Source organism: Corapipo altera, unplaced genomic scaffold, assembly GCF_003945725.1.
Source record: "Corapipo altera isolate COAL_440 unplaced genomic scaffold, ASM394572v1 1, whole genome shotgun sequence".
Taxonomy (NCBI): domain Eukaryota; kingdom Metazoa; phylum Chordata; class Aves; order Passeriformes; family Pipridae; genus Corapipo; species Corapipo altera.
This window is the reverse complement of record NW_020884873.1, coordinates 21,285,787-21,309,941: the sequence shown is the minus strand read 5'-3', so window position 1 is coordinate 21,309,941 and position 24,155 is coordinate 21,285,787. Positions and strand designations below refer to the sequence as shown.

General features: G+C 37.1%; 1 long non-coding RNA gene across 2 annotated transcripts in view; it reads left to right on the top strand.

Annotated features, from left to right (window-relative positions):
- LOC113959612 overlaps positions 1 to 24,155 on the top strand; it is a 52,236-nt gene that overhangs the window by 2,745 nt on the left and 25,336 nt on the right. The window contains exons 3-4 of one of the 2 annotated variants that reach the window (XR_003531876.1): positions 21,937 to 22,078; positions 23,773 to 23,792. This is a non-coding gene — a long non-coding RNA (uncharacterized LOC113959612). Of the gene's footprint in view, positions 1 to 21,936; positions 22,079 to 23,772; positions 23,793 to 24,155 lie in introns of those variants that run through there. The other variant, XR_003531875.1, reaches the window with a different exon arrangement.

Genomic DNA, 24,155 nt, shown 5'->3' with positions numbered 1-24,155 from the left:
CACCTCTATTAGACAGTTAGTTATTGAATATCTGGTATGAATAATTTCTAAATACAAAGGTATTTACTACAGAACCATTAAAATGGAATCTCCAAAGGAAAATGGATATGTGATACTGGTATGCGGCTTTGTTCACAAAGTGGGGCTGTGTGGGTTAGCTGAAAGAAGTGACTCCAGCAGTCTGTTCTCAAGCAAATTTCTCAGACGCAGGATTGTTATACAAGACATACCTGGCTTTCTGTTTGCTCTCCTTTTGGGAAATCCATTAAACTGTTCAAATATCCTATAGTACATGAGATTACTTGTCCAATGTTATGCCCATAATGCCTGCTTCTAATAGATGAGCAGTACAATAAAAAAAAAAAAGGAAAAAAACCCTTGCTTTTCTTCCCCCTTAAGGAGCCCGCTTTTCCATTTTCCTCTGTGCTTGTGTGGGTTTTGTTCTTTAAAAAAAAAAAAAAGAGAGAGAAAAAAATAGTACCAACTAGTGCCAATCAGTGTAAACAAACATCACCCTTTACATAAATCCCAAAAATATGTACTTTATAGCAAGACATCTGTTACTAGTGACTTGGCTGGGAAGAGTGGCCATTGTCTCACTCAAAGGTGACCTCTAGAGATTGTGAAAGCCATTTGGCAGAATACTTCTCTCCAGTCTTGCCTCAAAACCTGAAAAAAGTTGTTTCCCTCATGGATGCAGCCTGGGGGTTGCTTCAATAAAAGCAGAGAGGGTTTCTGAGGAGGAGGAGCAGGTCAAGCCTTCATAGCAAGTGCCAACTTCTCAAACTTCCCAAGAAGTGCCCAGCTCTGACATGGGTTTCTTTCAGAAAGTTTTCCTTCTCATCCTCCCATAAAGTGGTATTTACTAATGCTGTGTCATTTTTGAATGGTGTGCAAATTCATATAGATACCAAGCTCGCAGTAGATGAGGACGTACCAGGATAACGTGGCGCTGGAAGACACGTGGGATCCTTGATTCAAGGAGAAATATCCCAAGGTTATTACACTTAGCAAGGCCTAACCAGAGGTTTAAATCAAATATGACCACGAGCTTGTCACATGGTCCTTGGTGGGGCTTCAGACCAGGCTTTCCATGGGAGTGTTATCGGTACTCTTCGTTTTTCAGCGGTATGTGCATGCTGGTAGGGTAGACATTCTCAAGCAGTAGCGTGTACTCCCCAGTCTTTTGTTATTGCAGCTTCATGACCACATTCTCACCTGCAAGGGCTGACACAGCTTTTTTGTGCTGTACATTAGCAGCAGAGGACCTTCCTGGTATATATTTTCCCATCAATCTTTAGTTCCATTCAGTGGCAATACTTTGTTACCAGTTTGCTCAAACAGAAGGGAAACTGGTGCACAATGCTTCAGAATTCATAATAAATTAATCTTTTTATCTAAGAACACTATTAATTTGTAACAATACTAATAATTGAAAGCTTTTTTTCCCTACCTAACGCCAGGCATTTACATAAACTGATGAGTCCAACGTTAAAGACTGATATTACAGTTGATATGAAAGAGATACTCTGGAATTAAAGAGCGATGAAGTTTCTGAATGTAAAGTCCTGGTTCTTTAAAACGGCTTTGGTAGTCTAGAGGTATTCTGCCACACAGGGTGTGTTACACTGAGTAACACTGATTTGCTTTCCTATTTGTCTGCTTGTTTCCTCGCTGCACTTTAAGAATTTTGAAAGGCACTGGATGCCTGGTACTTTTGTAGGAATGTACTTAAATTCCCATACAAACAGAAAAGATTGCTTTGAAATGCTCTAAAGTGACAGTTGTCAACTTTCAAATTAAATGACATGTAGTTTCTTTAGTGTGTCAGTTGAAAGTTGCTGATAAAGTGATTGTTTATTTGTAATGAGTGAGGAGGCTTCTCTGAGTTGATAGGGTCTGCTACATTAAAATACTGGTTTTGACATCATGTCTGTAATTTGCGCTTGTGTTAGCAGTCTCAATTTTATTTTTTTTTTTAACTGTGCTTTTTATAAATCTGATTTTATTGCCATGTGAAAATTTTGCTGGTAATCTTCAACATTTACACCTTAAAATTACCTTAAAACAATACAACCCACACACCTTAAGGCAAGTATACTCATGCATATACATATCCTACTGCAGCCTGATTGAAATGAAGTCAAGACTGACTTAGACAGAAGAAGGGAAAGAAGAAGGGGAAAAAGTGTTTTAAAGCTGAAGTCTGCACCTGAGCTGAACTTATATAATAGTTATACAGAATGCAGAGTCATTAGCTTTTCATATAATAATGCTAGACTTCCTAAAAGTCAAGCACAGAGTGTAAATGTCAGGATATTTTGTCTAACAGCTTCATTGACTCTGTCTTTGCAAATAAATACTTAAGCTCTGTGTCATATAAAATTAAGAAAAACCCATAACTTTTTGTGCAAGTAAAATCTCTATATCAAAATACGAAACTGCTATGAGACTTAAATGAGTATCTCTCCTTCTTATGCCAACTAACCGGCCAACTCTGTACTTGCTCTAGCACACTTTTCTGCTGGAGATGCTGCCTTCATTTTCCGTCAATGCTTAAAACTGATGTCTGGTGGAAAAACTGCTGAAGCCTTTGTACTAAACTTCTCTTGTGTCTTAATACCTAGAATATTTGAGCAAAGATACATGTTATCTATTCAAACTGTTTTATTTCCCTACGAATTATGAGAATTCAGAGGAAAGCAGAGCAGGAATTATTTCCCTTTCAGGATTAGAATCCTGTTTTACTGCTGAAGTGTGCTATTACTGTGTTGTCCAACACCAGACTAGACAAGATTTCAAAATGAAAGTCAATACTCCTAAATTTGCATAGGATTACTGCCTACGTACGTGAAACATTTTTCTTAATAAAACCAGAACAATTTACTGATTTTTTTTTCTCCTTCCCTTTCCCTCCCTCTCCAGGGCAAAAGGCGATCTTTGTAAAAAGTGAAGCGCTAGTAAATAAAGAGTTAAATTGAAGGCAGGCTCACTGGTTTGTTGAGATCTGTCAGAGTCTGAGTGGCTGGCTACATATCTGTCTCAGGAACAATAGCTACCTGTATTCTGCATGGGCTGCTGGGCAGGCACTAGCAGTCTGGAGAAGGTCTGCCTCTGTTAGAGGCTTTTTAGTGGGAATCCCTAATGACAGCCCTACTTCTCATTGGGAGGGGGTAGAGAAATCTTGTCTACTCTGTTGATGAGGGACAGAGCTTTGATCATTTTCATTCAGCCTTGACTTGGCCTGAGGTTTAGGATCCCAGTTGTGAAGTCAGCAGGCTCTCTTTTCTCACACACACACACACACACACTCGCACACTCACACAGACCCCTTCGCTGGTCTGTGCAGGCAGATTAGTGTCACGGCTGTAACTGAGGCACAGAGCAATAAACATAGCAGAACCAATCTCCATGGTGGCAAGAGGGGGCACTGGAGGTGACAACAATGGAGAAGGATCTTTCTTCTGACAAGTTTTAGGTAAGAGAGAATATTTATACCCTCCGCCAACTATTTTATAGCCTTCTAAATAAGTTAGAATTTGTTAGATTGCAAATGTGCCTTGTTATAGAAATATTCTAGTTTACTGCCGTATCCAGGGTGTTACTAGCGTTTAACCTGTAATTGCCGTGCTTTGTGTTATGAGAACGTTTGCAGAAAGCAGGCAGGCTTTTTTTGTGGAAGTCGGGGCTAGTATAGTTACGTTCTTGAAAATATAAGATCTCTAATATTTGCCTTTTTAAAATTAACCATGAAGCTTCATTTTGGCTATGTTAAAATTATGCTTAGCTATCATAAATATCCATATCTGATAAAATGTTGTGTAGCTGATAGCACACATGCAATATTAAAACAGTGCTCCCTCAACCCTAATTTGTAATTATTTTTACACCCTTAACTGCAGTGGGGTCAGAGAGTTTTAAAAATTAATGAGGTTCCCTGCTGAGTTCACATAGTATAATCTACATGAGTTGTTGCTGCAGAGGGCTGAAATTATTTCTGCATGTTTTTAATTAGGGTAGAATTTTTGTTTCGATATATTTCTTTCAAACATTTTCCTTTAAACATCAGTTTATGCAACCTGCAGTAAGAAGGGAAGGACAATCCATTTTTAATAATGACAAACTGAGTGTGGGAAATACATGACATACACTGAAAATTTGCTGGTTGTGTTTTCTGATTTCTTGTGTTAGATCGGTGTTATATTCCTGCAGCTGTGATCAGTTTCACCTATTTACAAATAACTACTGCTCCAGGGAGAGAAAAACGAACAATACTTAGTGCTTTGTGTGAGATTAGAGTAATAGGTTACTGATGTGTTTGGAACATTAAAAAGAATTGTTGGAGTACTTGAAAAGATATATAAAAGAGAAGAAGAACAGTGTGAAAAGAGGCAGTAAAAATGAAATAACGTACTATCCCTTTTCCTAGAAATGCCGTACAGATAGTGTCATCAGTGCTCCTGGAAAGTAGAATTTGCTGAATATCCTCAAATAGAAGGACTGGAAAGGAAAGGGGGAGGGAGTTATTTATGATGAAATTTCCATATTGAAATAATGAAAAAGTTTCATATCACAAGATTTAAGGTGTTGTTTATTATTTATTATAATCTGCAATGCATTATGTTTAAATGGTAAGCATTTTAAAGCTGTGTATAGTGTAATCAGCGCTAAAGACACGTCTTCCATTTGCAGGACCCACTCTGAGCTTCCTGTGATATATTGTTATGTAAATACGGTGCAGCAAGGGAAAGCAGCACTATGGAGATTCAATTTACTTTGAAAGTTGTTCATTATGGAAGGGATGAATGTTATTTATTGGATGTGAATCAAAGGCTAGAAATGACTTTTTCACTGTGAAGTCTATTGTGATGGGTGCAGCGTGATCTAATCTTTTTAATTTTGGCTTTCACACCAGTGGAGATGAAAAGACATCTGAGCTCATTTATTGGTTGCTAAGTCTTACTGAAGGCCTAAGTACCATTCTTGGTTGCTATGGCCAATCTGACCTCAATCTATGCAGTTTTAGGGACTTAAGCAATCCCTTTTTTATTTAGGAGCATGTACCTTGATTTATGTCCAAAATTGTGCCTGAATGTCTTTGTCTACAAGTGATAAATGGTGGTGTACAATTCATCAGTTCTTACAAGTAAACACTGCTGTCCCACTAAAAATATGTTTTGTTCTGAGTTAATGGTATGGAACAAGCCAGTCTCCACAAACAGCTATCTTTTATTGTAGAGAGCCACTGAAACTTGGAGCAAAGTGAAGGAAATTGGCATTCATCTTCTCTGCCATTAGCATTTCATTTGTGCTCTCTGGTGATGAGACTGTGTGTCAATGGACAATGAAATGCTAGCATTGTGTTTCCCTGCTTGAATATATAATTGATCAATTATGAATTTATTTATTCTGAAAGGATATTAAAAAGTCAGGAGTATGATTTCTTATGCTGTTTGCCTGCCACTTTCTTATTGCTAACTCTAAAAGTATTTGCATTCAAATAAACTGTGTCTTGGCTGTAGGAAATTTCAAGTTTCATAGGCAAATTCCTTGTATTAAACTAATACCAGATATATGCTACTTCCAGACATGTACTACTTGTGTGGTTCTTAATCTTTCATCTATATTAGAAATCCTTTCAGTAGGAGCTGTCCTAAGTGGTAATTGAGACTATACAGTGAGGTTTATATATGAGTAGTAATAATTTTGTTGCACTGAAATTGCTGGTAGTCATTCAGGTTGTATATACAATGGGCAAACGTGATACAGAATACATAACAGAAGCAAAATATTACGCTAGTTTGTTTGGGTTCTTTTTTTAATTTGTGGGGTTTGGGGTATTTTTAGGTAGAGTAATAATAAATAAATAAAACTATGTGGAGCTGGATGTTAATACAGCTCGTGCAAAATTTGCTACTCTACCTTTACTAGTCCACAGAGTGAAAAATAAGAACAATTGTTGGTTTCAGTACTTGACAGTATTATAAAGGAATAGCTTGATATACAAGAGTTCAGTATAGCTTAGCACATGCGGAGAAAAAAATAATTCTTCAATTGTATGCATTTTTAAACTAGTGTACTAGAAGTAAAAGTAGCATTTTCTGAAGCCCAATTTCTTTTCTTAGGTTATTTTTAATACTAAGTTATGTCAAGTGTTAGTATTTTAATTGAGCCAATTTTTAGTCTTCCTGAGGTGAATTTTTAAAATTTGAATCTACAGTGGTAACAGATTTTCCCAGTATACTGAGTACATGATAGCTGCTCCTGGAATCAATTCTCAAAGAAATGGAATTTACGAAGGTTTCTGGAACTACTGAGCTTCTTTTCAGCATCAGATTGATAGCAGAATTTGCAGAGGCAGTTCCTTGGGGTTAGTTCACAATAGTGCTACTGCTTCAGGGCTTTTAAGAGTAACAGTTATTAGCAGCTATTGCTAAAAATGGTCTGAGATGCTAGTTACAGAACTAACCTGGATTTTCTTTTTGTAAGCATGCTTTGTAATAGTCCACTGTTCAGCTACTGTCTGCTTTATACAATAAGAATCTCCTAAATCAGTCCTGCACACTTGGAAGTAGATTTATGGGGTTTAAGCACTACCAAACAAAAAGACCATGTTTTTTTAAATGCTTTTGAATGAGAAATATCTTAGAAAAACATTTAAAAATACTAATCAGAAGTAATTTTTTGTGACCATGATGTATTTCATGTTTACTGTTTGTTTCTACAAATGTAAGGAAAAAAGCTAGTTCGTTAATCTTACAAAAATTTTTCATTTGATAGCACAGCAATTAAGCTTTTTTGAAAGGTTTATATCTTTTGTCTTTTGCACATTTGTATTTAAGTTAACTGATTTCATCATACATAGGCAGAAATTGCTTTTGGAGTAAGGGTTTGTAGGATCAGGACACAGAGTACGTCCTTATTCTTGTTCTTATTACTGTTTGGTCTTCTAAAATGCAAGTATAATATGAAATACTCTCTTCAGAGCTACAGAATTCTTCTTAAAGGAAGAGAATGCAGAGATTCTATCTTTTGTTTCAGTAGTGCATAATACAATGGTGTGCATTAACTGGCAAAAATCTCACCACCACCCTGGTGTAGTACAAAAGTGAGAGAAAAAAAAAGTCATTACTTTTTTGGGGAGTTCCTTCAGCTTATGAAACACGTTTCCTTTACTGGTAGTACAGTTTTAATTTTTGTGGCAGACTTTCCATTTATGAAAAAATATAAATAAGATCCAGCAAATAATTACAAGAAAACAGGAAAATTTATAAGCTTATTTTAATTAGTGGTCATCTGTGAATAAAGTCATTATTCTTTCTTGTCAACAGCCACCTTATTGGCTAATTTATAGTCCAGGTTTTGAAATAAAGGTACAACAGTGGAAAAACCTGTATTTTTGCTCTCTAAAATGCGTGATTTTGCATGTAATCTTGCCAAAAACAGGTGCATAATTTGGATATATTCACTATGAACTCCATTAACTAATAACCTGTTTTGAAAGAGAGGTAGAAGAATATATCATAATGTTGTGTATAAATAAGTGCATAAATCTTGCTGGGTTTCTTTCTCTCCCTCATGTTTTCCATGAAATGTTTGCATAGTCTCTCACATGTACCCAGAGTGAACAAACTGTGACATGTAAAATCGATTTCCATGATTTTTTGCATTTTGGATGAAGCCAAAGCTGTATAAGAATAAATTTCTTAAAGGTGCACTTAGTTTTGACTAAGGTGTTTTTTACACCATACTGGGTGACGGTAGGTCATATACTAGTAAAACAGTGCAGAGGAATTACAACTAAATATGGGGGGGGGGGGTTTCCTTTGAATTTTCTGGCAGCTTTGGCACAGTTCACATACTGGGGACACCAAATGAGGTAGCTTCCAGATAAGGTCTGGCTTACCCAGCCTGCTCTTGCCCCTGGCCACAAGTGATGAGCCCAGTATCAGTGGTTTATTGGTGTAAAAACCCTTGGCTCCTATTCCCTTCACTTGGGACAACTGAGTCACCCACCTGAGCACAGACTGGGGGAAGCCCTCTTGCTCTTACACAAGGAAACCTGTATTTGTCTCTATCACTGGTAATGTTTGTTGTCACACATGCATTTGTATTTACCTAATTGATCTAAGGCCACTAATGTATTCTTATTCTTAATTTCCTGGCATAATTTGCCACACCTCAGTATCTGACTCTCCACAAGACATTATGGTCTTGTCTCTCTCTTGAGATATCTTATTGACTAAAGACTTGTAGAGGATGGAAGCAGTGTCTGGGTGGCTCATGTTATTTTGATTGCAGAGGAGGACTTTTAAATGTGATGATGAGCAGTAATAGCACAAACCCTTTTAACATCTGATGATTGACCAGGTATCATCAGTGTGCCATTCCTCCTCCCCACTGGACATCTTTCCCATCTTGGCTATTGTCTGTATATCACTCTGCAGACCAAAGATGCTTGAGAACAGAGTAATTTGGATTAAATAATCCATTACTCAGTCTTTCTGTACACTTAATGAGATAGGGGTCCTATCAAAAAGAGAAAAAAGATGGTTGTGTAATTAATCATGGTATCATGACTTTCAGTTCTGAATTGAGCACCAGCCTTAATTTTGGTACCTCTCCTATTGTTTGTTTGATAATTTTGTACCTACTATCATAACCTTTAATATTGATTTCTCTGTGTTTGTTTATAAAGAGTGTGTGTGTGGTCAATTTAAAGTTCATGAGCTTTAAATAGCATTCATTTTTTTGAAATGAAACAGCAACAAGAATAAAACTGTGAGGTTGTCTAAATATTGTTTACTGCGTTGTTTTGTTTGCTGTAAATCAATAGATTCTACCAGAGTCTGGGTGAGCAAGAGCAGTTCTCTTTGTCTCTCTCTATCAATTTCATCATCCTCAATCATCTTGATGATACTATTGACCAATTATATCAAATATTTTCAGGCTCCAAATACAGAGTAACATCTTGTTCTCTCTGAATAATGCAAGGAAGAAGTAGTTTCCTTTTTCTGGAGATCTTTTGGGCCAGTTGGTCAGTAATTTGAGTTTGCTCAAACTAAGGGCTAAGCTGTTCTCCACTAAACTATATACCTCTCTGATGGGAATCACCTGATGAACGGTCACCTGCTTAGTAGTGTGGTGATTCTACCTATGAAGGAATGAGCAGGAGCCTTTGATTGCAGCAGCTTTGCTGACCAGGGCTAGCAATTCCAGAGAAAGCACCGGTCCTGCCCCCTCTTTGTTGTAGAAAGGATTTATAAAGCTTTTGTGATCAACTGAAAAATAATCTTTCTTTTTTTTCCCTGGTAGGGTTAGTTTTCAGACAGATCAGCCACCTGACCCAGTTGACTGCATGGCTGCTCACACTCTGGTGTCCACACTGGAGAGGCAACTGTGATGTGGCACGAAGCTGGAGGGGACATGTCAGCTCTTTGGGTCTGTCCTGGGGCTCCAGCAGGAGCTAAAGCAGTGTTTGTGGACAAGCAACTCTGGCACATGACCCTGTCCCTCTTGCTCCTGCACCTTCTGAAGCAAAAGCCACCTGCCTTAGTAATTTGAGTGTCAAATAATGTTGTGATTAGGATGCTTTTCTTCTCTGCACTTGGCATCTTGAAAGGGATGTGATATGGTGTTTCTTGCTCCACACCATTAGCATCATTTCTTGCAAAAAAACCTTTGGATTAGTCTGTTGGTCAATCTGTTAGGCAAAGATTTTGTACTCTTAAACCTGAATGGGAATGAAGACCCCCTTGAATTCTAGTTTCAGTTCTAGTTACAATGCTGTAAATGTGCAATCCTGTGATAAATCACAAGTGCATTACTGAAATTGCTAGATTACATTTTCCAGAGGAGTCTGTTACCTCTGTGGGTTTTTCGCTAGCCCATCAAGGTATTTCCTTTAGCCTCTCCTGCTTTTGTTCAGTCCACTGTTATTAATTACGTGGGTTCCAGTCCTCTGCTTTAAAGAGGTAGGAGAAGTTTGCTCTTTCATTTCTTGCTAGTAATTCCTCAAGCACTTGTGCAAAATCATCTTTATCTTCAATAACAGCTGTCATCTTCCTCTCGGCCTGTGGCATCAGAAAATGGTGGCAGTGCACTCATTGCTGATGGCATTGACTTGAATGAAGAAATTAATTTTTGTAGTGTTATTCTTAGGTTTCAGCATTAAATTTTTCAATTTTGCTACAGCAACTATACTATATAGGCAGCAACATGATCTCTACAAATAGCTTGTCTAGCTTATTTTCATTACTGTTTAATCTCTTCTTACCTTCTTAAAAATCTGACTTCCTGTTATTGTGACAGGGCCTTTGCATCTAAGAATGGAGAACTAAGGCCTCCAAGACTTTCACTTGGCCATCAGCTGGAAACTTTAGATTTGAAAAATGATCTCATTGTTGGAAACTGAACCAGCCTTAATTTTGCTGTTTAACATTTGGTTTATGTCACTGATGAAGTATGGCAAACTGAAAGAGAGTGTGTGTGATTGGGTCACTGTAAGATTCTCTGTCAAATAAAAATATGCACTTGGCACATCTTGGTAGGGTTGTTGCATTGACACAGATGGCAATTGTACTGTCCCACACCAGGAACACTGATTTGATAGGACTGCTCTTCTTTCTATGATGAGAACATTCAGTGAAATGCAACAGGCATTAAAACAAATCCATAATAATGAGTATTATTCCTCCATAAATTGTATCTTTGAAAAGTTTTATTGGAAAACAAATTATTTGTTAGTAGATTGCAATGCATGGTTTTAGAAAATTGCTTTCTGGAAGAAGGAACTATTAAGTGGTTTATACACAGAATTTTGCCAGTGTAAGTATATGTGTACTGATATTGCAGAAATAACGATCTTCATGACAAGTAACTTGTGATTACTGCTATCTGTGTGCAGCACATTGGTTCAAAACTGTTATTGCACAAAACTGAGATTTTTCCTTTTAGTTTATCACCTTTCATGTCCATGAAATTGACTTAAAAACTAAGATTTGTCATTATACATTCTTTATATTTAGAAATTCTTCACAACTCTAAATATAATAAAAGCCAATTATGAAAATGCATTCTTGCATCATGATACACATTTGGATTGTCAGTATGCTTTAGCATTTGATTAAAAACAACAGGTAAGGAGTATCTATTACTTACTCATTGTGCTAATATATTAATGTATGTTCATATTAGTCATGTTAACTGTGTAACCTCTAGATCTACCCACACCCACCAAAGCTCCAAATCTGTTCCATAATGCATGGTTTGATTTTTTCAGCAAGTGCATATTTCATATAGAGGCTAAGGCTTTAATACATTGGAAAAATAAAACAAAAAATCAGTTCTGTTGCTTCTAGATCATTAGGAGATCTGGCGCACTGTGCAAACATCTCTTGGACAGAAACAGTCCGCAGGACCTAATAGCTACAAAGAGGAGGAATTGTGTTCATATATTATTGCAGTAGTTCTTACATATGTGAGGATAGCCTCTTCTTTCTCCGGATTTTCACAGGATACATCTTACCACCTCTTACTCAGCTCTGAGTGTTTCCCTAGGCTCCCTTGTTGTTAGCAAGTTTCTAGAAGTCTTTATTGTGTTTTTGTTTTCATAACCCGCTTCTACCTGTTAGTGTGTGCCTGAGAGAAGAGGAGATGTATTTTAAGATCAATTTACTCAAGCTGAAATGAGATTAGCTGGGCTTGGCAGGGGAAGCCATTCTGAGAGACTGTCTACCTGAACATGCCCTCTTCTTTTGATGAGAGCAATTCCCCATATTTGGGTTTTAGTAGTCCCCTTGGGCAGTCTTTAGTCAGTAGTAACTTCTCGTGCATTGGATTACCCAGTTTTAATCACCTGATGACTCATAGCTCAAAATGTCACTTTTTTGGTATATTCCAGTTGGGATAATGGTGGTAGAAAAGTTGCAGCAGGTGGAAAAAATAATAACACATTATTCATGTGCAGACCATTCAAATAAATCAATAAATCAATAAATACAAATTACTTTTCAGTACTCTCTCTCTCTCTAAAAGAAGTGATTGACACTAGAAAAAAAAGCAGTTTTGTTCCTAGATAAACTAATTGAAGTAGACAAATACCATGGACAAAAGACTTTCCAAGTGTGTTTTTCCACAGCATAGGTGGTGTTACAATGTGCCTTGGAATGTTCTGACTGACCTTCTTTTTAAAAATCTATTTCCTGATGCTGTCCACTACACTTTTCTAGAAGGAGAGAAATAGGAAAAAGAGTTGGAGTAGTCCCCTGCTTAGCAGTCAGCTGACTGTCCCTCCATTTCACTTGTTTTCTAGCCTTTGTGGGATTTAGTTTATGAAGACTGAGGTGTGTCCTTCTTCCCAGTCCATGTATGCATCTGTCCAAGGGTGATGGAGTAAAGGGAAGCAGCTGGGATATAGATGAACCTTCTCCCTCGGTCTGTGCAACATTGTAGAGGTGGCTTCTCTGTTTTATACATGTGATCTTCATGCAACAGGAGGCCAGCAATGGGAACCTCAGCACTGAAGTGGTGCTGCCGTTATCCTCCACCAGCTTGCCCGGCCAGGTTTGGCACCAACCAGATCTGAAGACTTCAGGTTAGTGAGCCAAGTGATGCTGCTGCAAGGTTTCTATGGAGACAGAAGCGGAAGATGAGAGACAACTAGTAAGAACTCAACTGAGCCAGCTTCTGGATAGTGATTTAAAAATACGGATTCTTAAAAATAGCCCTTTACCTTATATCCCCCCACTTAGTCTTTGTTTCTGAAGAAAGGAATCGGAAAGGCAGTGGCTTTGTAGCAGCAATGAATGAGAGCTCTCACTCACCACTTTCATCTGCTGGCTGTCATGCAAGAGCTGTAAGTAGCAGTTTACTAAAACTGGTTGCAGACTTATAAAGTGTGTAGTAATTGTATTTCTGGACTAGAAGAAAACATGAAATGCATTTTAAAGGTGTTCTTTCACTCCTGTTTTCATCCTTCTGAATGCAGTGACTTCAAGAACGGCACAAAGGCACTGTCTAAGCCATGAACTTGCACTAGATATTAACTGTGGCAGAATATATGTGTATTTTACTGCATGAAAAATACTCTTTACTGTGTTGTACCCATATTACAAACGAGATCTAGGTCTATTATTCCTTTTAATCTGTTTTGTTTCTCTTCATCCTTCCCAGAATTATCCCTACACTGACACCCTGTAATGTAGACCCACAGCGTTTCAAGAAAAATTTTATGAAGTTTTTTCCAAGAAGGATCTTAGAAGAAGGTTATTAAGTATCAGTGAAAAAGGGAATTCTTTACCAAGCTTCTGTTTCACTTAAATTGCTTAGATTATTTTTTTTCTCCTCAAAGGGTTTAAGAAGTGGGAAATTATGATTGTGTGAATTTCTTACATGAAATCAAAAAGTAATACAATAGGCCAAAGTTGGTGTTATGGCTGAATTTAGTGCTTTCGGTCTAATACTGGATTGATTGTTGCTGCTGCTATGTTAATATGATGCTTAGATGTTTGTATGAACCTTTAAAATACAGGAACTAGATCAGATTGAATCTCAACTCCTTAATCCATTTTTAAAAGTCTGTTGAGAAATTAAAAAAAAATAAAAATAAAAGGACAGTCAAGAGAGGTGGGAGCTCCACAACTCAGTATTATATGGCAATTCCCATCCATGCAGACACTAAACCAGAATGAGAAAGCCAGTCAGTTGATACCCTTGTGCATCTGTGTGCCTCTTCTCAGACTGAAACATCCTGTCCTGTCCCTCTGAATGATGTCTTAGGCATCCTAGGAAACCCAGGGCAAAGGTAGTGGGACTCTGCCTTCTCAGTCCTGTCACATGTGTGCAGGAATATTCCCACTTCTCACATTGTACCCAGAATCTGATTTGCTCCCCAAGGCCACTTGTGTATCTGATGGGCATGTCTGTGATTGCATGATGCTGGTGAGAAAACACTCCAGAGAAATGAAGTGGTGGCAAAGATCAGAAATCAGCAATTTGTGGAAACTGGGAGCTCTATTGGGTGATCTAGGTAAAGTTCAGTTAGAATAAACTCCTGCACTTTGTACCTCAGTTGAGAGGCAGTTCCAGAATTTTAAAGGAAAAAATCTGTTTGTGTGGACAACTGGGAGCAGAGATAAAAGTGTCTGATTAAGTTGAGTGAGAAAAGTTATTTTGCTGGAAAAGGCCATATACACAAGGATGGCATCTAAACACTGTGCATTTAGTGAACATTTATTCTAAAGTGTCATGCAAAAGTTCAACCCTTACAAAAAGTTACTAAAGCTGAAGTACCACTACAGGATAAACCAATGAAATTTTAATTCACCTTTAAATGCAAATTGTTGGAGGTTGAGTAAGTTTTCATTACACAGACATTTCAATTTTTCTCAGTCTTATTTTGGGAGCAGAGAGAGGAAAAGGAGTAGGGAGATGAATAAGAAGTAACTAAGGCTTATTTTAGTTAATAGTGATTTAAATATAAACATTTATCAACATCTTAGTATTTTATTTTTCCCTTTTGATATACTCTGCATTTCTCCTGTTGATCATAATATACTTAACAGTTGTGCTTGCAGACTTGAAAATATAACACATGCTGATTTGTCTTCCAAGAGGCACGCTAGATTTGACATGCACTTTTTGAAATACTGTATTTGTCACTGTTGAAAAGCTTTTAAGACTATAAACATCATTAGCTCATAAAAAAACCCAACAACAATAACAATGAAAAAAACTGAAAAAACCAACCAAGCAAATAAAAAACCTGCAAAACACATCAATTGCTATGGCTTACTGTGTTTGTACATATATGCAGGTGTAAGTTTAGAATACTCATAAAAGTATTGAGTGTTGATATAGTGTAGATACCATAATATGTAAAAGCAATTTTCAGTAGGTTTTTGCTACTGTAAAGTAATCACTTTGTTCCTAGAAGTGTGTTGACGCTGTGCTGACAAGGACTTGTTATTTTGAGTATCTCCTAGAGATGTCAGGGTAAAAGTAGGGTTATATTGGTGGCAGTACAGAAAGCAGGTCACTTTCCAGGGACAGTTAATGAAATTTAGTCTTGTAAGTGTGGAAGTTCCCCTTGGACTGTGATCTAGGCACTTAAGCACTTCCTAATTTTTATAGCAAATCATAGACTTTCCTAGATTGCCTTTTAAATCTTCCACCAATCGACAGCAGTGGAAATCTTGCCAGAAGGATTGATAAGTGTACCTATCCATCTGTGGAAAATAATTGAGACTGTATGTAAGTATTGGTGTTCTTAGGGTAGCACCTGTCACCACAGCCTGTGAACATAATTTATTGAAATATTATTTTTTCTTCTTGTTAACTAGCCATGCTGGCAGAAGTTAAGCTTAAATATAATATATTTAATGATGTTTAATAATATTTAGACTAGTCCATCTGGCATGAGTAACACTAAGGAAAAAAAAGATAACAGTTTTGATATAATTTGCTTAGATACTCATGCCATAGGTCCTAACATATCTGTAGAAATGAAACAGTGTTACCTTATGATAGTGCTATTGCAGGGCACTTTCAAGGTGTAGGGAGCAACTATTAGCATTTTCTCTTCTTTTGGAAGAGAGAGGAAGAAATTTTCCAGCCTTGGTTCTGCTTCTGTTCAGGGCTAAAGGGTTTTTCTAATCCATCCTTATATGTTTTCCTTCTGTTGCTTTACCAATTTCATTGTTCTTCTGGAATGTTGCACTCATGTGAGATAGTGCCTTTGGAGGGGGAGAGAGAGAAAGGGGCTTTGAAGTAACTTCAACTAATCCCATTCATCCCTCAAATTATCCCTTCTCCACAGGGCTGTCTGCCTGTTGAGTATATGATAGCCATCCATCAGCATTTGCAACTCTGTAGAGGTAGTTTCAGGCTGAGGTCAAATTAGTACAGCTTTTATTAAAGAATTCCTGATAATAAAGGGGGAGAGCAATATGCAATGTGCTAGTAATCTGTTTAATTTTTATTTTTCCTCTCCATGTGGAATTATCTCCTCAAATGTTTTTCTTTCTACCTTTTAACTTTAAATATTCTCAGAAATGTTTAAATTGCACTAACAGATGGGGCCACCTCTTAGCTTAACAAATCTCACTAACTGATTGTGTTTTCTACTATTCAGTCTTATTTTTTTCCCTTCTTAATGTCATCACATTATAACTATCATATCTTCCATGTTACACTAAGTGATTTACTGAGTCTGGTGAAATACAGACGAATGTGTTTCCCTTGGTCATTGATTCAGTCAGAGAAGTTCAGTTAGCATCAATTCTCTCTAATTGAAAGAAATTGTGTCTTATTTTTGAACTTTACCATCCCCCATCAGTTTCCTTTCCCTCCATTTTATTCTTTTTCGTAGGGCTCAGGGTAAATGCACTGTGCTTCAGAGGAGTTTTTTTACCACTTCTGAGGAGGTCCCTGAGCCTTCAGCTTTCCTGGGATTGTATATAAAGTGACTGTTTTGGGCAGTTTTGTTAAGGGAATCAGCTAGCAGGTCAGAGGGCTTTCCTGCATGGTGATTTTGATGCTCACAAATATTATGGCTAATTTAAATACAGACATAACTAGATATAGATGTCAGCTCAAGAAACACTTGTGGAGCAAAATAACGTGTCAGGATTGATTGCTAGAGCAGCCATAAGCCTCCTTACTGCTGTGTTCCCAACAGGGTGAAGTGGTTGAAATAAGAATTTGGGGGAAAAAGAAGAGTAGTCTCTCTCTCTTATGGTATGATTAGTTCAGAGTTGGCTCTCCTTACAGCAGGACATGTGCAGAAAAGGCAACCAGAGAACAGCTGATAATGTTTCTTATGCTGCCCAGGAAAAACAAGTTTTAAACCCCTTCCTGGCAGTGTGAAGCTGAGTTGGGTTGTGGAACTCACTGCCAGAGAAAATTAAGGAGGACAAAGATATAAATAAGTTAAAAATGGAATTAGGGAGATTCATGGAGGGTAAATGTCATGGTGACTATAAAATCTAACTGTCCTGATGTACTCTGCTCATTCAAGTTAAGTTTAAATCTCCAATTTAACCAGAAAGTAGGAGGAATATGTCATAGAGTTATACTCTTCCTTAACTGTCTGCTTTTAGACATGGTCAAGGACAGCATTCAGGGTACTGGCATGACTATTCCTGCAGGTTAGGGGCCTGCAAGGTTACTTTTCCTCCTGAAATAGGAGATGCTTATTTCAATGTATAGTTCTGCATTTTTTAAAGGTTGCACTGAAAATAAATTCTCAAACTGTATTATCCAGGCTTTACTCTGATTTGCATAAGGAGGCAATGCACAGGTGGTCATCAGGAACCTGTAGTGATCAGGGAAGTTGGATCTTTTATAGTGTATTCTACATTTTGTGCAGCTCTAAGTCTTGTGTAGGAATTGAATTACATAGTTATCATTGCACTCTGAGCTTACAGAATGGATCCAACTGAGGTTTCACATTCATATTTCTAGAAACTGCATGCTGTAGTGTTCTCTATTTCTATTGTGATCATTTGTGTTCCTTAAAACCTTACCATAAGCAGCTTAATTTTGCGCTAAGACAAGCTAGATTTTTACACACATTTTTTACACACATAATTTTGTGTCAGATAAGATAGATTTAGTAGATTCTGACTCTCTTTCTCTCCCTGCAAAGGATTTTTTTTTTCTGTTTTGAATTTCATATATTGGTGCAAATAGAGGACTTTGGTTGAATAAAATCTTTTTAAAGTTTGATTTCAGATAAATATAGGGAATAAAAAATAGCAGAAATCACTTCTTACACTAATTATTCTTTTCTGTAACTTTTTGATAGATGGAAATCTTGAAAATTTTTGGAATCAGTTCGTTAAAGCATATTTGAGGCTTTTGTTCCACATTTATGGTAGTATGCTGATTATTTCTGAAAAATGTGGCTGGCACGTAGCGAATTGTGCTGTTGAGTTCTTCAGTACTAAAAGAAATATCTACAAGTGCATCTTGGCCCATTCCCCACTGTTCTTTCATTTTTCTATTCTCTGTTCCTGGAAAAAGTAGAGATAAGACTGGGAGGCTGATGGGAATGGGCTGAGGTGAGTGGGAGAGAGATTAACAGTGCTAAAGGCTGTTAACTACTTTAAATTCTGAAAATCCCTACTCGGGCTTTGAAATTTAGTATATGTAGTAAAGAAAAAAATGCTAATGTCATTAGCATTTTTGTGGATAATTCTGTTTTAAGTTGTCCTTTCCCAAGAGTAGTTTAAATATTGGTGTTATCTGTTCCAAGAGAAGAGAAAGCAAAGATTGCTTTTAGACTGGGGGTTGGGAATTAACTTAAACATGAATCCCTGAAGAGGAGAATCACTTGAGTTCTGTTTAACTCTACCTTAATTGTGTTGAAATGTTGCAGTAGATAGTTATAGGAAATATCCATCATTCAGAAATTTGTAGGAAATTATTTTAGAGTATGAATAGTAAGAGTCACTTGAGTTACTAGTTCACAATTTTGAATTGTGCAAAAAGTAGTCCATACATTTTGGGATGAACATTAATTCTCTCAGTAACTAACTGGATTATATTAAGACAGATATATATATATATATAATTAATGCTGTATCTATGCAGTATAAGAACATTTTGGTGGAATTATACCACTTACATATATCTCTTAGACACTTTGATCCTGAGCTCCTGGAAAATATTTTCTGATTGTATTAAGGGGTATAGTGATATAGATTTTATCTTTATTGCAAATCTTGTTGGCGTGCAAATGCATATGATGCCATGTGCATCTGTTTGTCTTCTAGAATTCCAAAAAGCAATGAACACTTACAAAATTTTGCTATTTTAATCCACATTTTATATGTTTGCACAGCAAAATTTAAATGATTGAAACCTACAGATTCATAAGTTGTAAGCTTAAATTTCATATTTGTTCCCTGAAAATATCTCCTTTTCCTGGAAGAAGATCAGAGAGGATGTGCATTGGTCATAAATAGCCACAAGTTCCCAAGCACCAGAGATCTTAGTATTTCATAGCTCTTCCCAGCTTGATTTCAACCTAATTTGGCACATAAATTGTAGTTGACCTCAGACAGAATAATTCAGATGTTTGAACCTCTCAGATGTGTAGCCAAAAGTGAATTGTCTTGTTGCATGTATTTTTAAACATCTGCAAGCTGAGCTGAGAAGCAGAATGCAAATTATAGGACCTGAAGATACCTGTGAGGTTCTGAAAATCCCTTTGGGACTGCGGGGAATCCTGGAGCCTATGAACACTTGTATTTTTTCTAGGCATGCTGTATTTAGACATTTAGTATTTGCTTTAATTTCTGGTAACTCAAGTACAAATGCCAATAGAAGTAGCTCATCAATAATGCAATAGTAGAAGTACAATCTGAGATAATAACTTTTGTTGAACCTTTTAATGCATATTCCATGAGACTGGAGGAATTGTTTCCATAGTTTGTATTTCTTGTTTGTTGGGATAGAAGAATAATTTGTTGTTCATGCATGACAAAAATTTTATGTTGTAGCCAGTTAACACTAGCTGAATTGTTTCAATAGCTTTCTTCTAGTCACATAGGTACCAGTACATAGACAAATGATATTTTCGATAGACTGCAGAGGAATTCCCATGCCTCTTACTCAGGAGTAAGAAAGAGCTAACTTCTCAGTTCAGGATAAATAGGGTTTAGATGGGGAGTTTTGATCACTTTGAAATCCTTGGCTGATATAAAGATGTGGTGATTATCTCTCTTAATTAAACATTGCATGTATCTATATAAATGTCCTATTTTCATTATAGAGTACTTTTTGCTTGAGATATTCCGTTTTCTGACCACGTTTTTTTAAAAGCACTGTGTGGAAGCCTGTGTTTCAGCAGGCTACATTCACAAGTTGACCTTTGAAGGAGAATTGCATCCAAGCATTGATTTTTGATATGTTTGTATAGTCTTCAACCATGGGTTTGATTCCAAGATGGGATTGTTTGGTCTTTCACCATTATAAAGCTTATAACATGGGCTCTGGTGAGATTTTTTCTGTGGAGGTTGTTATCATAAGCACCCCTAATCCAGGATCCTCTTGATTACAAAAGACATCTTGGCTCTTTTTGTAATAGCAAGGGGTTTTGGCCAAACTCCTGTTTAGTTGTAGGTCCCTAACTTACACCCACCCTCTTCTACGAGCCATCCTGAGCAAAACTGCATGTCGGTGGTTGGTGGAAAGACTTGTCTGTGCACTGATTCATAAGATACTCTCAAATCTTTGAAAAGTTGCAATCTGGTTTCAGAAACATCGCAAGCATTGGTTAAACCAGAAAAGATCTCGTGTGATAAGGAAGTGGGTGCGTGATATCATGTTTTAGATGACTTTGCATCGTGTATTATGACTCAACAACACAAAATCAGTAGGTTCAAAACTTGCCTTAGGCTTTCTTAGTTCGTCTGTAGGGTTCTTGGTTGTAAAAGCTGTTGTATTATGAAATGAAGGCAACAAGCTACATGGGCTCTCACAAGTTTGTGAGTTCATTTGGCAACCCCATAGAGGATCTGCTGCCAGTATGCACTCACAGATGAGACCAAATCTCTCCACAGAGAGATGCCTTTTCTTCTGAAAATCTTGTTGTAAAGAATAGGCAAATATATTGGTCCAGGATAATAACTTTTTTTGGCTTTGAGTTTTAGCAATAAAGTGATATGGATTTCTTAAAGAAGCAGTAGAAATTGCCACATGTGTTTCCTATGATACTGGGGTCGTGTTTGCCTCCTGATCTTCAGTAACGAGGTGTGCAGGAACTGCTTTTCTGAATAGTCCCCTCCCTGATCTTATTTGACTAGATAATGTCTAATATCCTGACAGTGATAACTGAGTGTAGTATCTTTTCCAGACAGTGATGGTGAGGAGCTGTGGTTATGATCTTTTTCCCATCTGTGTCATGGAAATTAGCAGTGGTTTTCTTCCATGGGCCTCAGCAAAATGCTCACCTTGAGCTTTGGAATCTTGAGGGGAGAAAAAGGAAAGGAATGACTGAGTTCCATTTCATAAAGCAAAATATCCAGGAACAAGAAACGGATGGGAATTCAAGTGTATTTCTGAGCACTAGAATCACCATATTTGGGAGAACTGATTTGTTACATTAGCAACAAGGAGTAGACAGTGGCCTTAGCTGGTGTAATTTCAATTGTGGATGATCAATTCTTGTAGTTTTCTGACTATATATATATATATATATATATATACTGGCTATATACAGGTTTATGTACAAATACCTGATCCAGAAGAATTGTATTAGAACTGCACCCTTATAACTCAAGTAGCTTTTAATGTATATAGGAATCTTCTCAAATCTGGGTTTGAAAGGTGCCAACGACTCACAGGGATGCACATTGGCTGGGGAAATGAAGCTCCTCTGAGACTAGCAAGTTTGGGATGTTTAGCTGAGAAACAGCTGCCTGAGCAGTGTTCCATGAGAGTGTAAACAAGGAGGGAGATCTGCTACAGCCTGTTTGAAGAAAACAGTAGTGTGATGTGGTTTTCTGGGGTTTTCTTCCCTCATAATTTTCATACTTTTGATTAACTCTGTTTTTTTGTGATGTCTCGTTGTGAGATAAACTGAAGTGCAGAGCCTGTTAAAGACCTAGTTTAGCTCTAAAATGAAGAGAAACTTAATTTATAATGAGCTCAGAAGAGAACTATGTTTTTTGGGAAAAAATAAAATTTGGGATCTATCAAATCCAGCTTTTGTGAGAATCTAAGTGTATTTGGCTGTTCTTGTCGGTTTATTTCTGTCATGTCTTAAGACTGAGCTTGTCACAAAGCAACTCCAACTGCATCATTTCAAACAAGGATGTCATCTATATTGTGGAAAACAACCTTTATGCTTCCTACTTCTCAGGACTTGCTGACAGAGTAGCAAAGTTACCAGAAATCATCTTTGTCTCACCTTGCACTTTCCCTCCACAGATATCAGGGTCTTGCTGAGCCATTGTTGACCCCCTGGGCAGCAAGGTTGTGCAGAGCAGGAGGACTGCAGTGAATTTCTTCCCGTGTCCCAGGGGAGCCCAGTGCTGAGTGTGGCAAAACCCTTCAGGGGGGCATAACACAGGTGCGTGAAAAACGTTGGGAATGTGGTCCCATATTGATTTTGTGTTAATGTTTGACATGTTGAGTGGGTATAATATTCCAGTGGCAATTATTCTCAAGACATGCACCATTATACAAAATAAATGTCAATGCTTGCCCTCTGTAATGTGTGCAGCCTTCTGATTCCCATAGTTAATTTGAAGATTTTGGAATTTTAGGTTGTCTGCTTGTCTCTCGGCAGAGCACGATTGTTTAGTGTGTCCTGAAATAATTATTAAGAAAATAACATCAGAGTTCTGGGTTTTTTTTTACTCCTTTTGCTCTTCTTTGGAGTCTTAAAGCAAGAGTAAATCTTCAGGCTCAGCAACAAAGATAAAGGTCTGATCTATCCTGCTTTCTAGTGCATCTTCCTGTATCTCCCAGGATCAACCTTTCTGATGACTTCTTAATAAATGTCCCATTTCAGATAGTCAATACTGCAGAGCACAGAGAGAGAATGCTGATGTTAAGCATAAATATATTCTGATAAATCACACATCAGTGATTGGTAAAAATAAAACTTTAGTAAACAATTAGTCAAGTTCTGATAAAATATAAGCCAGGCTTCATAAGCACTTCTGATATTTTTCTTGACTATGTTCTTTTATAGTTTCTAAGCTCTTACAGTTATGCTCAGGTGCAAACTGAAGCTTTTAAAATTTTATTGTCAGTGAAAAGTGCATACTTTGGAGCTAGAGACTGAAATCCGCTAGTCTTTTAGTCAAACAAATATGCACAAAAAATGAAAAAGAAAAAAGATTTCCACATTATACAGTCAGAAAACAAAGACTGATGTTGTGGGAACACCCTGAGCTTAGCACAGAAAGTTTGTTCATTTTTTTCAGTCCTCTGCTGAGAATGCCAGCTGTAAACATCACAGCTGATAGTGGAGAAAACTATCCACTGATACACGGAGAGAAACATGCCTGAGAAATAATTTCAATAATGTCAAATAGTTTGATTGTCGCTATCCTGAAATGAAGACAAGACTGTAAAAGTCCAGGGTGTGAGTCTTCCACAGTAACTGAAAGCAGCCATATTGGTGGAACCTATGGAACTCTTGCATCTAGCTCTGGGATGAGGACTTGATTCCCACTGTAAATTTTCTGGAGCTGCCTGTTCCTTTCAGTGGACTTTAACTTCTTATAGATGGAGAAAAATTAAAACGTATCAATTATCATGTTGGTAGGTTTTAGGAAAGGAAACACAGTATTTTCATTAAACCAAACTTTCTCAGAAGAAATTCCTTTCCTTTGGTTGGAGAAAGGATTGTGTACTTCTCACTTTGAGTTTCCTCTGTGCCTTAAAAAACCAAATGAACAAAAAAGCATGTTGATAATGTTTGCCTGTTTTAACATTAAAGGAGTTACTTAGTCCAGTCACTATAAAGTGGTAAGAAACAGTAGATACCATTTTAGCTGCTTAAAAAAAATTTAATTTTTTTTTAGAAAACACAGAAACACTGACTCGTTCACTTAAGCTTAAAAAGGAGTTTCCTTGTGGTCTTTTTCCCAAGTTTTGGGCAGGTAATACTTTCAAGGCTTAAAGAATAAAGAAGCTTAAGCTTCAAACATCTCTTGTCCTTATATTTTAAATTACTGTACCGTAATTTATGTAAGTGGCTTCTGTTGCTCCCTTAATGACTACCTAATGTTCTTGCTGTGTTTTCTTGCATAGGATCACAGGATGACTACACAGTTACTTGAGTGATATCAGTAATGGAGTAGATAATGCTAGATTTCTATACTGAAATCTCTCCACCAAATGTGAAAAAGGGAAAAAAATATTATGCTTTTCATGCTTCAACAAGCATAACACTGATGAGAAACTAGTTGTTAAGATTAAGGCAGTGGAGAAGTATTGCCTGGAACTGTGATAGCTTTTCATGTCTTAGTTTTAAAATGGTACCATAATACAGTTAACAAAAAAGATTAATAAAAATATGACTTTTGACTGGATACCATTTTCAGTGCTATTTGATTTACAAATATTTTCATTTCTTCCTAAGTAAGTTTCTGTGCATACTTTTAACTGGATATTATGCCAAAAGTATTATTTCT